Source organism: Macrobrachium nipponense, chromosome 6, assembly GCF_015104395.2.
Source record: "Macrobrachium nipponense isolate FS-2020 chromosome 6, ASM1510439v2, whole genome shotgun sequence".
Lineage (NCBI taxonomy): Eukaryota > Metazoa > Arthropoda > Malacostraca > Decapoda > Palaemonidae > Macrobrachium > Macrobrachium nipponense.
Window position 1 is genome coordinate 98,725,870 of NC_061108.1, and position 14,157 is coordinate 98,740,026.

General features: G+C 42.4%; 1 protein-coding gene across 1 annotated transcript in view; it reads left to right on the top strand.

The window, feature by feature from the left end:
* Positions 1 to 14,157, top strand: part of LOC135216664 (uncharacterized) — a 388,956-nt gene that overhangs the window by 171,446 nt on the left and 203,353 nt on the right. The gene's annotated exons all lie outside the window — the stretch shown is intronic.

Here is a 14,157-nt window from a genome sequence, read left to right on the forward strand (position 1 = left end):
CGGATAAAAGAGTGACCATGATGCATAGTGGAAGGACAGGACTTAGGATAGAAGAACATTTCTGATGGCTTGGTGAGATTGTAATGTAGGCATCAAGAGGGTAGTAAGAAAAACAGCAGCAATAGACTTATGAAGTGTGTCCCAATTGCTAGAGTATCCCATTGGTAAGCAGACAAAAAATGTGTGTTGTGTTTACAAGTCTGTACTATTTTCTCATTGTAGACATGGTCACTTCTAAAAAATCGGAGTAGATCTGGAAAGGGGTGTGTCTGAGGTGCATTGGGATCATATTACAAATCAACAAGGAGACAAGTAGGAGGTAGTTCAGAAAAGTACAGTGAGGTATGTACTTTATCAGATAGAAGTAGCAGGACTAAGCCCAGTGTGGAGGCCCATCCATCAATTCATAAAAAACAAACAAACAAATGAAGTGCATAGTTGAAGATCTATAGTGGAGAAGGGAGAATATAAATCATACCAAGCCCTATAAAGTAAAACTATAGAAGAGAGTGAAGGGAACATGTTTCATGACTAAATCAACAAAGTAAAAGAACTGTTACAACAGATTATTATGATAACTTGGTTGTATACAATACTATAAGCAATTTCCTATTCACATACATACTTGCACTGAATGACCAAAATAGGTCCCAGTGCTTGGGCTTGTCCCTAAATTTCATAATCCATCCATCCATTTTGTTAACATGAATTAAGATTAGTAAGACCACTTACAATGCTAAACTCTCATAGGGCTTGCTTGAAGGATTTACTATTGTTAAATGAGAGGTGACAGTTTAAGAAACAATTTAAGAAATTCAGGTTAAAGAACTTTGTTTAAAGTAGGAGATCCGAGGAAGCAGATACTAAAGTAAAAGGTAGAACGTATAGTACCATCTGTAATGGGACAGTCAAGGCTCACTATATGGTATTCCCCTATGGTGGAGTAAAGTTATGTTAGTATGAGTTGTGTATAGGTAGATCATGTAGAACTGGTGTGATTTTGAGCCCATATAGTAAGCAACAGTAAAACACATATCTTTCAGAGACAAGAAATTACAAACATAAAATGATAATAATAAAAAAATACAGGCACACAACAATATTGTCTAAGTGCTTAAAGTTTTTGGGATGGGAGAGGTTGAATAATACAATATATGTACGTACACGAACAATGATACAGATCTCTCTAAATGTCCCTTAATACTATCTTGCACTGTTTAAACTCACAGTAGATTTAACTGCTTGTTATAAATGTTTATCAATTTGTACACTACTATTATATGAACTACATCTTGCAAATTACACTGAATGCTATACAAGTTTTGTCATTCATTTTTCACAAATCCTTTAAATTAATGTACACTATAGTTCATTGTATGGCCACATTCACATGATAGACGAATATTTTTAAGTATATAGGAATTGAGACCTCTTAAATGTCTGTTTCCTCTCACTTGGATATGTATGTTCCATTATACATTGAATTTGGTACAGAAGTAGTATGTGTACATATGTTTTTAGAGATTAATCTTTCCAAGAGGGTTTTAAAGCATGGGTTCAAATCTCAAATATGGAGAGGTAATCATTTCTGTATAATGTACATTTCCCTCTTGTATTCAATGTTTACAGGAGTAGCCTTATCCTAAAGTGCAAGAGAATCAAGTAGTGAAGAGTTTTTTTTTTTTTTTTTTTTTTTTTTTTTTTTTTTTTTTTTTGCGTTGTATTGAAAAAATTATGAACTTAGTTTCGGATAACAATACTGCTGAGTCATTTCTAGACTTGTATGGAACACCTGAATCACTTGATCTTGAATGTGTGGTGAAAACTAGAGCACAATAAAGTTAAAAAAAAAAAAAAAGTTGAGCTGTGAAGTAGGGAGACATCAGAAGGGCTGGTTGAAAATTAAATTGTGAAAACCATTTAGTACAGGTTTCTCACAAGGCACACTACTGCAAGTGGTACCACCACAAGGGAAGTCAAGGCCTAACAGCTCCACTTGTATTCATTCACACTGCCATCATTTCAAGCAGGATATGAGTATATTTCCCCATACACACATCTGTTTTTTCATTGCATCACTTACATTGCTCCTGGACATGCTGATGTGGCAACCTTTCATTTTATTTAATGTATATGCACTCTTCCTCATGTTCCTTTGTTCTGCAGCCAACAGACTCTTGGCATCTTGTTGCAGGTAGAAGGTAACAGAGAGCAGTTGCCTACAAAGTCCAACTTAATTATTTAATTATATATACCAAAGTTGCTCTAGCTAAATCAGCTAGATGTGTTTCCTTCTTAATTTTTTTCTTTTACTTTTGGACTGACCTATGGTTAGGACATGAATACCTATGGTTTTGGTTGCTCTTACAACATGGATTGTGAGGTTGGATGGCATTCCTCCTTACTGGCGCTCCTCGATGTTGAACCCATTGTTGGCAGACTGATGACTCAAAACATTGAAAATTAATTGCATATCCAGGTGGTTCTCCTGGGGCAGTTATACTTGAGGTATATTTAGGAGGGTGGGAGTCTATCATGGACAATTCATATTATCATGAATTATTTTAACAAGAATTTGAGTCGGATCATTAGATTCTCAGAGGTTTCACCTAATGAGATGTGAACATTGATTCAAGGTAGAGCCAAAGATGATGGACATTAAGTTCCTACAAAGAGAACATGCCCCACTGGCTATATGGTCACTTCAGAATCTCTAATACTGTCTGCAGTGTGCTGCATATAGGTATAATTACTTATAGGCTGTACCCCAAATGTTTTATCCTTGAAATGTATTTGTTTTTGTATTGTAAAGAAAAGTTTTAATATGATGACGAACTGAAACAGCAATGATTATGGTTATCCCTTCATAGCAAAATGGAGGGTCTAGGCAATTAGAGTACGTTATTCCATTTTCTCATGGGCACTGCTGAAATACTGTATATTTGGAAAATCTATTCTCTTATAATAGGTACTTAACATCTACAAATTTTAGTTAAGGTGTGGTTAATTAATCAGAGAAACTGTTGTGTTCAATATAAAGTTGACTGATGCTGAGTGGGGACCAAATACTAACTGGTTATCTTAAACAAGGACCAGTGTATGCCCACTGTATTGCGGCCTTCTCTTCTATAGGTTGAGTTCCATGCATGACCATGCTGATCTTTGCATTTGTATTTTAGCTTTAATTTGATCATCTATTCATAGTTTTATTTTTACACATACTATCTAGTTTTATTTCAAATATTTGCTGTGACATATTTAATTATATTTTCATTTGTCCTGTATTATCAGTTATTTTTTTTCTCCATGTAATTTTCCAAAATGAGCATTATATTCTGTAAAAGCTTGCTAAATAAGGCAAAGTCATAATCAGTTTATCTTCAGACACTGAAAGTTGAAGTCTGTTGCTTTGCTTGATCCGTGTGGCCCAAATTTTTATCTGTGTGTCTGTCGTTTGTTTCATGTGATGTCTCAAACACAGACATAGTGTCACGAAGACCAAAATTCACTGAAAGGAAGGATGCCAAGATTATCTTTTTAGTTGTATGTTTTGTACATGAACTTTCCTGTCAGATATATACTACTTAGCTATAGTCTCCGACTTTCCCGACAGAATTTCAAACCTCGCGGCACACGCGACAGGTAGGTCAGGTGGTCTACCTTACCCGCCGCTGGGTGGCGGGTGTATGAACCAATCCCCCTTGCTTGTCAGATTTTTCTCTGTAGCGGGAACAATAACAACTGTTGTAGGTTCCTCTCAATAGTTTTTCGATTCTCGCTTGCCTGGAGTTAATTTGGACTTCTTTTGGTGACGTATTCGCTCTGTTTGGCTTGGCATACGCTAATTGTGGACCGTTTTGATTTTGATTTTGATTTTTCTTTAACAATGTCTGACCTGGATTCAGTAGCTAAAACTTCTGTTTTGTTTAGGGTTTGTGTGATTGAAGGATGTAAGGTGAGGTTGCCGAAAGCTTCGGTTGACCCTCACACGGTTTGCATGAAATGCAGGGGGAATGAATGTTCTTTTGCTAATCCTTGTAGTGAATGTAAGGTTTTGAATGAAGACGAATATAAGGCTCTCTCTTCTTATGTTAGGAAGTTGGAACGTGATAGAGTACGTAAGGCTTCCTCTAGAAGTTCTAGTAGGTCTAGAATGAGTGAGTTGGATGTGGATCCTAATACTAATGTAGAAGTAGAACCTTCTCCCCAAGTTGCAGCCCCTGCTCCCCGCACCGAAGCCGAAGATTCGTCTTCGGAGGCGGCGGCTTTAAGAGCCACGATTCTATCTATGGATCAGAAGATTCATCAGTTGGAAGGTAAGGAGAGTGTTAGTGATCAGTGCAGTGTCCCCAGTGTTGTGGAGGGTGCGTCTGACCGGCTCCTTAGTGCCTCTAGGCCTAGACCTCTTCCAGACTCCCAGTTCCAGTAGTATGGAAAGTCGAAAGCCGCAAGAGGGCTAGGGAGAACCCCCACCGGTCAGGCGTCTCCTCGGCAGATCCTGAAGTACGCTCCCAGGCTGCCTCGGATCGCTACAAGAAGGAGATCCTACGTCAATGCTTCTCCTCTTCGTTGTCTCCCTCTCCGAAGAGAGGTTGGAACTCCCCGGATGCGTCGCGCCCGTTGAAGAGGGCTTGGAAGGCTCCCTGCAGTCCTTTGGCTTCTAGTCCGGAGGTTTTCCCGGAAGAATCGTCGTTGGAGGCGAAGAAACCCAAGAGATCCTGTGATCGTTCTTCTCGCGCCCCTCGTTCTGCGCCTGCTTCCGAGGAAGAACAGCAAGATTCTCCTACTAGAGTCCTTGAGGGACTTCAAGCTCAGATCACGGCGCTGGCAGACTCTCTAGCCTTTAGATCGCGTAGGAAGAAGGACGTTTCTCTTCCGATCAAGAGATCTAGGCGCCGCTCTTCAGAGGATCGTTCTCCTCTTTTTAGGAGGTCTCCTTCATATGGGGAGTTTTCGTATGAAGGTAGGGGCTCACATGAGCGCCCTCGCTCTCCTGGCTCTCTTTCAACTTCAAGGCGCCAAACATTGGTCGGACGCTCTATGGAGAAAGAAGTTTTTTCTCCAGATTGGATTCCCGCTTCCGGTAAGCGCTCTTCGCCTGCACATCACGCTATTTCTTCGACTCCCTCGCGTGGGACTTCTCCTCAGCAGCCTCAAGAACCTAGAAGGTGCCCTTCTACAAGTAGGCGTTCTTCTTCCGGATGTCGCTCTCCATGAGTTTCGGATCGTGCTTTGAGTAGACATTTTTCTCCTGATCGTGACTTCTCTCCCTACAGACGTCAAGAGTCTGGTAGGAGCCGTGCGCCTGATAGGCGTCCAGCTGGTAGCCGCTCCCCGCAAGGTAGGCGCCAAGAGCCTACTGCTCGTCGATCTCCTAGTAGGCACTCATCTCTTTCGAGGCGTCCTACTCCTGATTATTCTCCTCGGGGCAGACAAGTCTTTCAAGCGCCCTTCTCCGTGTAGGCGCTCTCCCTCTTCTAGACGCACTACTCCTGACCATTCGTCTCTTGCTAGGCACCAAGAACCTCGCAAGCGCCCTTCTCCCGATAGACGCTCGTTAGCTTTGAAGCGCCCTTCTCCTGATTGTTATCCACTTGTCAGACGTCAAGAGTCTCGCAAGCAGCCTTCTCCTAGTAAGCGCATTTCTCCTTCCAGTCGAACTTCTGTTGATCGTACTCAACTGGACAAGAATCGAGAGCCGCGCAAGCGCTCTGCTCCCGATAGGCGCTCTTCTCCTGGCAGCCGCTCGCCTCAGGATAGGCGCATAGATTCTGGTAGGCGCTCACCTCCTCGGAAGCGCCCTGTTGATGTATCCAGGTCTTCTCGGGGTAGGAGCCCTACCTCTCCTTCAGCTGAGATTTCGTTTACCTCAAAGAGGGAGTCTCATTGCAGACAATCCAGATCTTCTCATCGTTCTCCTGTGGATTTGAGCTCTTCTACGAGAGGGCGCTCTCCAACCTCTCGCTCAGCTCCTACTAGGACCCCTTCGTCACCTAAGGATCTTCCGCGCTCTCCTCGACAAGACGTCCTAGATGGTTCGGATGAGGAACCGAACACTTCTGCAGCTGTGTCTTCTTACAAGAAGCTTACAGAGCTTCTCTTGCAAGTATTTGGGGATTCCCTTACTCCTACGGCTCCTCCTCCTCACTCACTTTTTTCAACGGCGAAGACAGCGAAGGGTTCTTCTTGTGTGAGGATGAAGCCGACCCTTTCAATGAAGAAGGCACTGAGGAGTTTTGGTTCCTGGATGGCTTCCAAAGAAGAAGCGGGGAAAACGATGTTCGCTTTCCTTCCTTCAAAGTTATCAGGACGCGCTGGTTTCTGGTACGAAACAGGAGAGTCCTTGGGATTGGGTCTACCGTCTTCGGCTGATTCTGATTTTTCGGCTCTGGTAGATTCCACAAGAAGAGCTGCCCTTAACTCTGCGAAGACGACTTGGGCAATGAACGAAGTAGACCACATGCTGAAAGGCATGTTCAGAGTGCTGGAGGTATTTAACTTCCTTGATTGGTCGTTGGGAGTCCTGGCCATGAAGATAGAAGTGCCAGAGTCTTTTTCTCCGGAGGATCTCATGTGCGTTTTGTCTTGCATGGACAAGTCTGTAAGAGACGGAGCGAGTGAAATCGCCTCCCTGTATGGGGCCGGGATCATGAAGAAGAGGTCCGTATATTGTTCCTTCTTAACGAAGTCCGTCTCCCACGCCCAGAGGTCTTCTTTGCTGTTTGCTCCTCTGTCCGCTCAGTTATTCCCTAAACATCTTGTTCAGGACATTTCAAGATCGCTTTCGGCTAAAGCCACCCAGGACCTTTTGGCCCAGTCGGCAAGAAAACCTCGCCCTTCCTTCCCTACCAAGGCTAAGAAGGAGAAGTCAAGTACTCGAGAACCCTTTCGAGGGGCTTCTTCCTCCAGAACCTCTACGTTTAGAGGTCGTAGACCTTCAAGAAGAGGTAAGACTTTCGCCAAGTCAGTCAAAGCCCCCAAATAACTTGCAAGTCCTTCAGACAACGGTAGGCGCCAGACTCTTAGGATTTGCGGAAGTCTGGACCCAGAAAGGAGCAGATCCTTGGACCCTTTCAATTTTGAGGAGAGGTTACCTCATCCCTTTCACCGCAAGACCTCCCTTGATGACCACCCCAAGGGAGTTGACGGCCAGGTACAGAGACCCCATCATGAATCAAGCTCTCCATCTAGCAGTAGAACAGATGCTGGAGAAGGAGGCTATCGAACTAGTGACAGACCATCGTTCATCAGGCTTCTACAACCGCCTTTTCCTAGTTCCGAAGTCCTCAGGGGGATGGAGACCGGTGTTGGATGTAAGCGCCCTGAACTTCTTCGTAGAAAAGAAGAAGTTCACGATGGAAACACCTTCATCAGTGCTGGCAGCACTTCGTCCAGGGGACTGGATGGTTTCCTTGGATTTGCAGGACGCTTACTTCCACGTACCGATCCATCCTTCCTCGAGGAAGTTTCTCAGATTCATGATGGGGGGGGAAAATTTTTCAGTTCAGGGCTCTGTATTTCGGCCTCTCGACGGCCCCTCAAGTGTTCACGGGGATCTTGAGGAACGTAGCTCAATGGCTTCATTTGAAAGGGGTGAGGATATCCATGTACCTCGACGATTGGCTGATAAGGGCCAATTCAGAAGATCGTTGTTTGAAGGACTTGCAAGTAACACTAGAATTGACGAAGGCGTTGGGACTTCTCGTCAATTTCAAGAAGTCGTCGCTAATTCCCGAACAAGAGTGTGTGTATCTCGGGATACGGATGAACTCTCTGAGTTTTCGGGCTTTTCCCTCTCAGGATAGGATAGCCTGAGGATTCGAGAGAGTAACAACCTTCTTAGGGAAAGAAGTATGCACAGCGAGGGAGTGGATGAGTCTGCTGGGGACGCTCTCCTCGCTGGAGCAATTCGTTTCCCTAGGAAGGTTGCACCTGAGACCGCTCCAATTCTTTCTTCATCGGAATTGGAGTCGTCGTTCTCAGGATTTGACGTTCTCCCTGTCGTTATCCCAGGAAGTCAAGAAACATCTCACATGGTGGACAGATCCCAACCTCTTTGCGAAGGGACTGTCTCTTCGATCCCAGAGCCCCAACCTAGTGTTGTTCTCCGACGCGTCAGACACGGGTTGGGGGGCGACTCTGGGAACCAGCGAGGTGTCAGGTACCTGGGTGGGGGACCAGGTAGCCTGGCACATCAACAGAAAGGAGTTGATGGCTGTGTGGTTGGCTCTGAGAGCTTTCGAGCCCAAAGTCAGAAGATCGGTAGTGCAGGTCAACGCGGACAACACTACAGCTCTGGCATATATCAGAAAACGGGGGGGACGCATTCCTTCTCCCTGTACGAGACAGCAAGAGACCTTCTTCTGTGGACAGAAGAAAGGGGAATCAAGCTTCTCACCAGGTTCGTGCAGGGAGAAAGGAATGTAAGAGCAGATCTCCTCAGCAGGAAAGATCAGGTCCTTCCCACAGAGTGGACCCTTCATTTGGATGTATGCCAGAGCCTGTGGAAGTTGTGGGGCAGGCCACACATAGACCTCTTTGCCATGTCAAAAAACAAGAGACTGGATCCTTACTGCTCTCCAATCTCAGATCCAGAGGCATTAGCAATAGATGCTCTTCTACTAGACTGGAGCGGACTCGACGTCTACGCGTTTCCCCCCTTCAAGATTCTGGGGCTAACTATCAAAAAATTTGTAGAGTCCGATTCAACGAGAATGATCTTAATCGCTCCCTTTTGGCCGGCCCAAGAATGGTTCACAGAGGTACTGGAATGGTTAGTGGACCTTCCAAGATCGCTCCCGCTAAGGAGCGATCTACTCAGACAGCCCCACTTCGACAGGTACCACAAAAATCTCCTCGCTCTCAGTCTGACTGGCTTCAGACTGTCCAAAGTCTGGTCAGAGCGAAAGGCTTTTCAACAACAGCTGCTAAAGCAATCGCAAGAGCGAGGAGGCCTTCCACCTTGCGTGTATACCAGTCAAAGTGGGATGTCTTCAGACGATGGTGCAAGAGGAAGAACATTTCCTCTTCCAGTACCTCTGTGACCCAGATTGCGGATTTCCTAATTTTTCTCAAAGAAGTGTCTCATCTTGTTGTGTCAACTATTAAGGGATACCGCAGTATGTTGGCGGCGGTATTTCGGCATAGAGGCTTAAATATCTCTGAGGATAAGGACCTGCATGATCTTATTAGATCATTTGAAACCTTTAAACGTTCTCATGTTGTACCGAACTGGAATCTAGACGTAGTTCTACAATTCCTTGGATTGTCTAGATTCGAACCTCCTGGTTCAGCCTCTTTCAAGGACCTGACGAAGAAGGCTTTCTTCCTTATGGCCCTAGGAACAGCTAAGAGGGTGAGTGAGCTCCAAGCTATAGAGGGCAATGTCGGGTTTAAGGAAGAATCTATGGTGTGTTCGTTTCTTCCAGGGTTTCTTGCTAAAAATGAAAACCCATCACGTCCTTGGCCCAGGAGCTTTGAAGTTCGTGGTTTATCTTTTCTGGTAGGGGAAGAGCCTGAAAGAACTCTTTGCCCTATGAGAATTGTGAAGTATTACCTTAAGAGGAAGGAGCAACTTAAGGCTAATCAAGATGTGCTTTGGTGCTCCGTGAAGGACCCCACTCGGCCCATGTCGAAGAATGCTCTTTCCTTCTTCCTGAGAAGTCTTATTACAGAGGCACATGTTGCCTGCAAGGAAGAGCATTTTAAACTTCTGAAAGTGAGAGCCATTGCAACTTCACTTGCATTCAAGAAAAATTTGTCTGTGCGGAACCTGATGGAGGCGACCTTTTGGAGATGCCAGTTGGTTTTCGCAAACCACTACCTACGTGATGTAAAAATCACATATGATAAATGCTTCGCCTTGGGCCCTTTCGTATCGGTGGATTCGGTGCTGGGGCAGGGAGCTGAAACTTATCCTGTTTAAATTTTTGATATGTTACCCTATATTTTGTAGTTGTGTTTTTGGTTGTCTGAAAGAGGTTGCAGGAGGCACCTCTTTTTGTCGTAGTATTAACCCTTTGTATTTTGGTTAGGTGGTCTGGTGGGTTTTGGCTCCTTGCAGAGGTAGTGGTAAGGATCTGTTATGTAAGCGGACAAGTTCCCTTTAACAGATCCGACTTGGATTCTACCCACAGAAGGGGATCACATATCCCAGTGGTAGATCCGAAAGTCTTTCAGCAACAGGTCACGTCCTAGCTGTAGCTCTCCAGGCAATGCAGACTCAGAGACAGTATCTATGAAGTCTTCAGCCTGAAAAGGTGAGAACCAAGGTTTTTATATCCTACAACATTAGTTGTTTCCCTTCTTACCTGTATTATTTAGCTGTCTCTTACCCTCCACCAAGGGTGCCAATCAGCTAAGTATATATCTGATAGGAAAGTTCATGTACAAAAATGATATTGTTAAACTAGATTAATGGCCCACCCAGCCTCCCCTCAGGAGACAGGTGGAAGAGAAAAATCTGACAAGCAAGGGGGATTGGTTCATACACCCGCCACCCAGCGGCGGGTAAGGTAGACCACCTGACTTACCTGTTGCATGTGCCGCGAGATTTGAAATTCTGTCGGGAACGTCGGAGACTATAGCTAAGTATATATCTGCCAGGTAAGTATGTACAAAACTTTATTGTAGTTTAACAATATCATAGTACTCACCATGTCAAGGAAAAAAACAAGTGAAACATACTGATATACTGGGGAAATAATGATTCTCATGTATTGCCTTTGCTGGAGGTAGTTAAATAATAATAATAAAAAAAAAAACTCAGTACCTACCTACAGGAATATTTTATGACGGAATAATTTTGGTTCCTTTTTCTGAAGGCTTCAAAAGCTGTCCAGATCATGTAAATAAAATGGCGTCCTGAAAGCTTCACGAGCTACTGATAAATCCTAGGAAAACCAGTAAGATGAAATGTCATTACTGAAAGCATTGACAAGATGTTCTCATGTGTCTTGTAAGTATTGCCAAGTTCCATACAGAATAAAACCTTTCCTTCAGAGCCTCTTTTGCATTCCACAACCAAAAGTGATAACTTCTTGAAAGTCAGGCCATTTACAGAATATACTAATTGTGGTGAAACATAACTTTGACAGCGTAAAAGTGGCCAAGCTGCTTATTAGACATTAAGTAAAATGAACTCTGTGAGTCCATTTGTTGGGAAAATATTGATGCCATTGTGTCAAATATGAAAAAAAATGTTAATCCTTTTTTTTTATATCATTCAAAAGTATTTAATCAGGAACACAAACAAATGTGTGGACTAATTATCTGGCAACATATACACAACAGTGGACGTTTCAAAAGAATCTAAGAAAATAATGTTCGAGTCTTGGAAAGTATCAGATGTAGGAATAATGATACACCAAGGCTGTACTATCCCAGAACCTTAACAGCAAGTGAATCCTGTTTGAAAATAAACAAGAAAAGGCACAATGTTTGGCAGCGCCTCAGTGGAGTGGTTGGTATGGTGTTTGCGTCCCACCTCTGTGGTCGCGGGTTCGATTCTCGGCCATTCCCTTGAGGAGTGAGATATGTGTATTTCTGGTGATAGAAGTTCACTCTCGACGTGGTTCGCAAGTCACGTAAAGCCGTTGGTCCCGTTGCTGAATAACCACTGGTTCCGTGCAACGTAAAAGCACCATGCAAACGAACAATGTTTGGCAGAGGAATATGGGAACATTGGTGAAGGATGAAAGACTCAAATTCACACAATGGTATATATTGTTTTTGTGAAGTTCCAGACAAAATATTCTCATAAACATCAAAGAGGTTGAACTAACAAATGGGATTCATAAGATGATGCTGGTCAAATTAAGGGAAATTCTTAATTACACCCTCACTGGTTTATGAGACAAAACAAATACACTCATCTAGGCCAGGCTCGAAGAAAACAAGATTAAAAAGCAGGAAGAAGAGAGGACAAGGCAAAGATATGAAGGGAGTGATTGAATATAATATATAAAAGTGGAAGGAAAATAAGGTAGTCAGGAAAAGCAAGCAGGATTGCATAGTTCCACAGAGGTATACCTGACGAGGATTGAAAGTAAAGGTGCGAGGGCATAGTCAAGTGTAGTGTCTTTGATTTAGTCCTGTCCAAGAGAAAAGCACCGCTACCAGTTAGGATATTCGCTTCTTTCCATTTTACACTCAGTCCTCTCCTAACACTTGACACGATTTTGAGCGCTGAATGATCTCATAGGTACCAGCGCTTGGCCTTTGTCATGAATTTTACATTCCAGTCCAATCCGATTTCTGAGAACCAGAGGGGAGCCACTTTTTAGTAGTACCATCTCTACGGGAAAAATCCACATCATGAGAAATATTTAAATCTTTTTCTCCTTTGACGGGATGGTCTGTGAAGGCATTAATTAGCCTTTTGTAAGCCAGCTAGATTGTCTAGGATGGAATAATCATAGTTCTGAACTTCTGGCCCTCGAATAGTCACGGAGCTTGTAGGCGGTTAAAATCCTGTCACCCGTAGGCTACAAGTAATGGCGAGACACGAGGTTGCTCGACAGTGCGACGACCAGTGATTCCGCTCACAGGGAATGAAGGGGTTTGGGGGGAGAAATGTTGCTGCATATTCACCAAAGTACTGAAGTATATGCCTATGTATGCTCAGTCATACACACACACACACACACACACATTATATATATATATATATATATATATATATATATATATATATATATATATATGCACCACAGATTAATGTATTATATGACTTTTGTTATAAAATGAGATCTGAGTGTAATAAATTGCAAATTCTGTTAGACAGAAAGCTAAATAACTTGGTAAAAAATAGTAATAGGACTAAACATGCCAATTCTGATTTGTATGTAAGTTACTACAAAAAGTTTTGATAACATAACTATTTCAGCTCTGGGTTATGGTTTGAATTTTTCTGTTAACAATAATATTGATTGGTTGGAAATAGGTAATGCTTTCTGTCAATTGGAAAATTTCAGCAACATCCCTATTGACAAACTGAATATCTGCAAGGGTATGATACGTATATGGTATTGCTGGACTGGGTATATCACCAACTATTCCAAAGAGATTTTTTGAAACTTATAAGAAAATTAAGAATGACTACACTCTCCACGTCACGAAAGCAGATAAGTCAAGTGCTCTGGTTATATTATAAAACTAATATAACCAGAATATGACAGAAAAATGTACGAACTGTTAGACAATCATACTACCTATACTCGAATGAGAAACAATAACTTAGAAAACGATAATGCTCAGTTTAACAAGAATATTAAGAAACTCTTGTATAATCATAAGGATTTAGCACAAAAATTTCTAACTATTTGTCCAACTTCTTATTTTTATGGTACTATAAAAACGCACAAACAAGGTAATTCAGTAAGACCTATTGTAAGCTCAGTTGGTTCTTTTGCATATAAACTATCTGAATGGCTTGTTGAAATACTTACACCCCACTAGTGGGGACGGTCTCGGGATGTTCTCTTGAAAATAATGTAGATTTCATCAGTCGTCTTAATAATTTTAACACAAATTATGACTTTATAATGGTGAGTTTCGACGTTACTTCTCTTTTTACAAAGGTGCCAATAAATGACCTGTTAGAGTTTCTGGAGGATGCGATGAAAAAACATGTGTTCATATTGCCACACAAGACTTTAATAGAACTTACAAAATTGTGTATCAAAGTTTGCAAGTTTACTTTTAATGGTAATTATTATGAACAGAAATTCGGTATGGCCATGGGAAATCCTCTTTCTCCTATGCTTAGCAATCTATATATGGAGTTTTTTGAAAGAAAATATTTACCGAACTTATTGCCAAAAGGTGTGTTGTGGATAAGATATGTGGATGACATCTTTTGTTCATGGCCAGTGAAAAGGAACGTAAACAACTTTCTTAGTAAATTAAATGCACTAGTGCCTTCCATAAAGTTCACTCTTGAGAGGGAAGAAGAAGGAAAATTGCCATTTTTAGATGTGTGGGTACATAGATCTGCTGTTTTTAAGCTTAAGCCCTGCAGGTCAGCAGCCCGGAACTTTTAGATCAAGAAATCGACAAGATACGTGAAATTGCTGACAATTTGAGGTACCCAAACAGTTTTCTTGAAAACACCTTTTGTAAGGCCCAAAAAAACGTTTTATGGATTGACAAAAACTG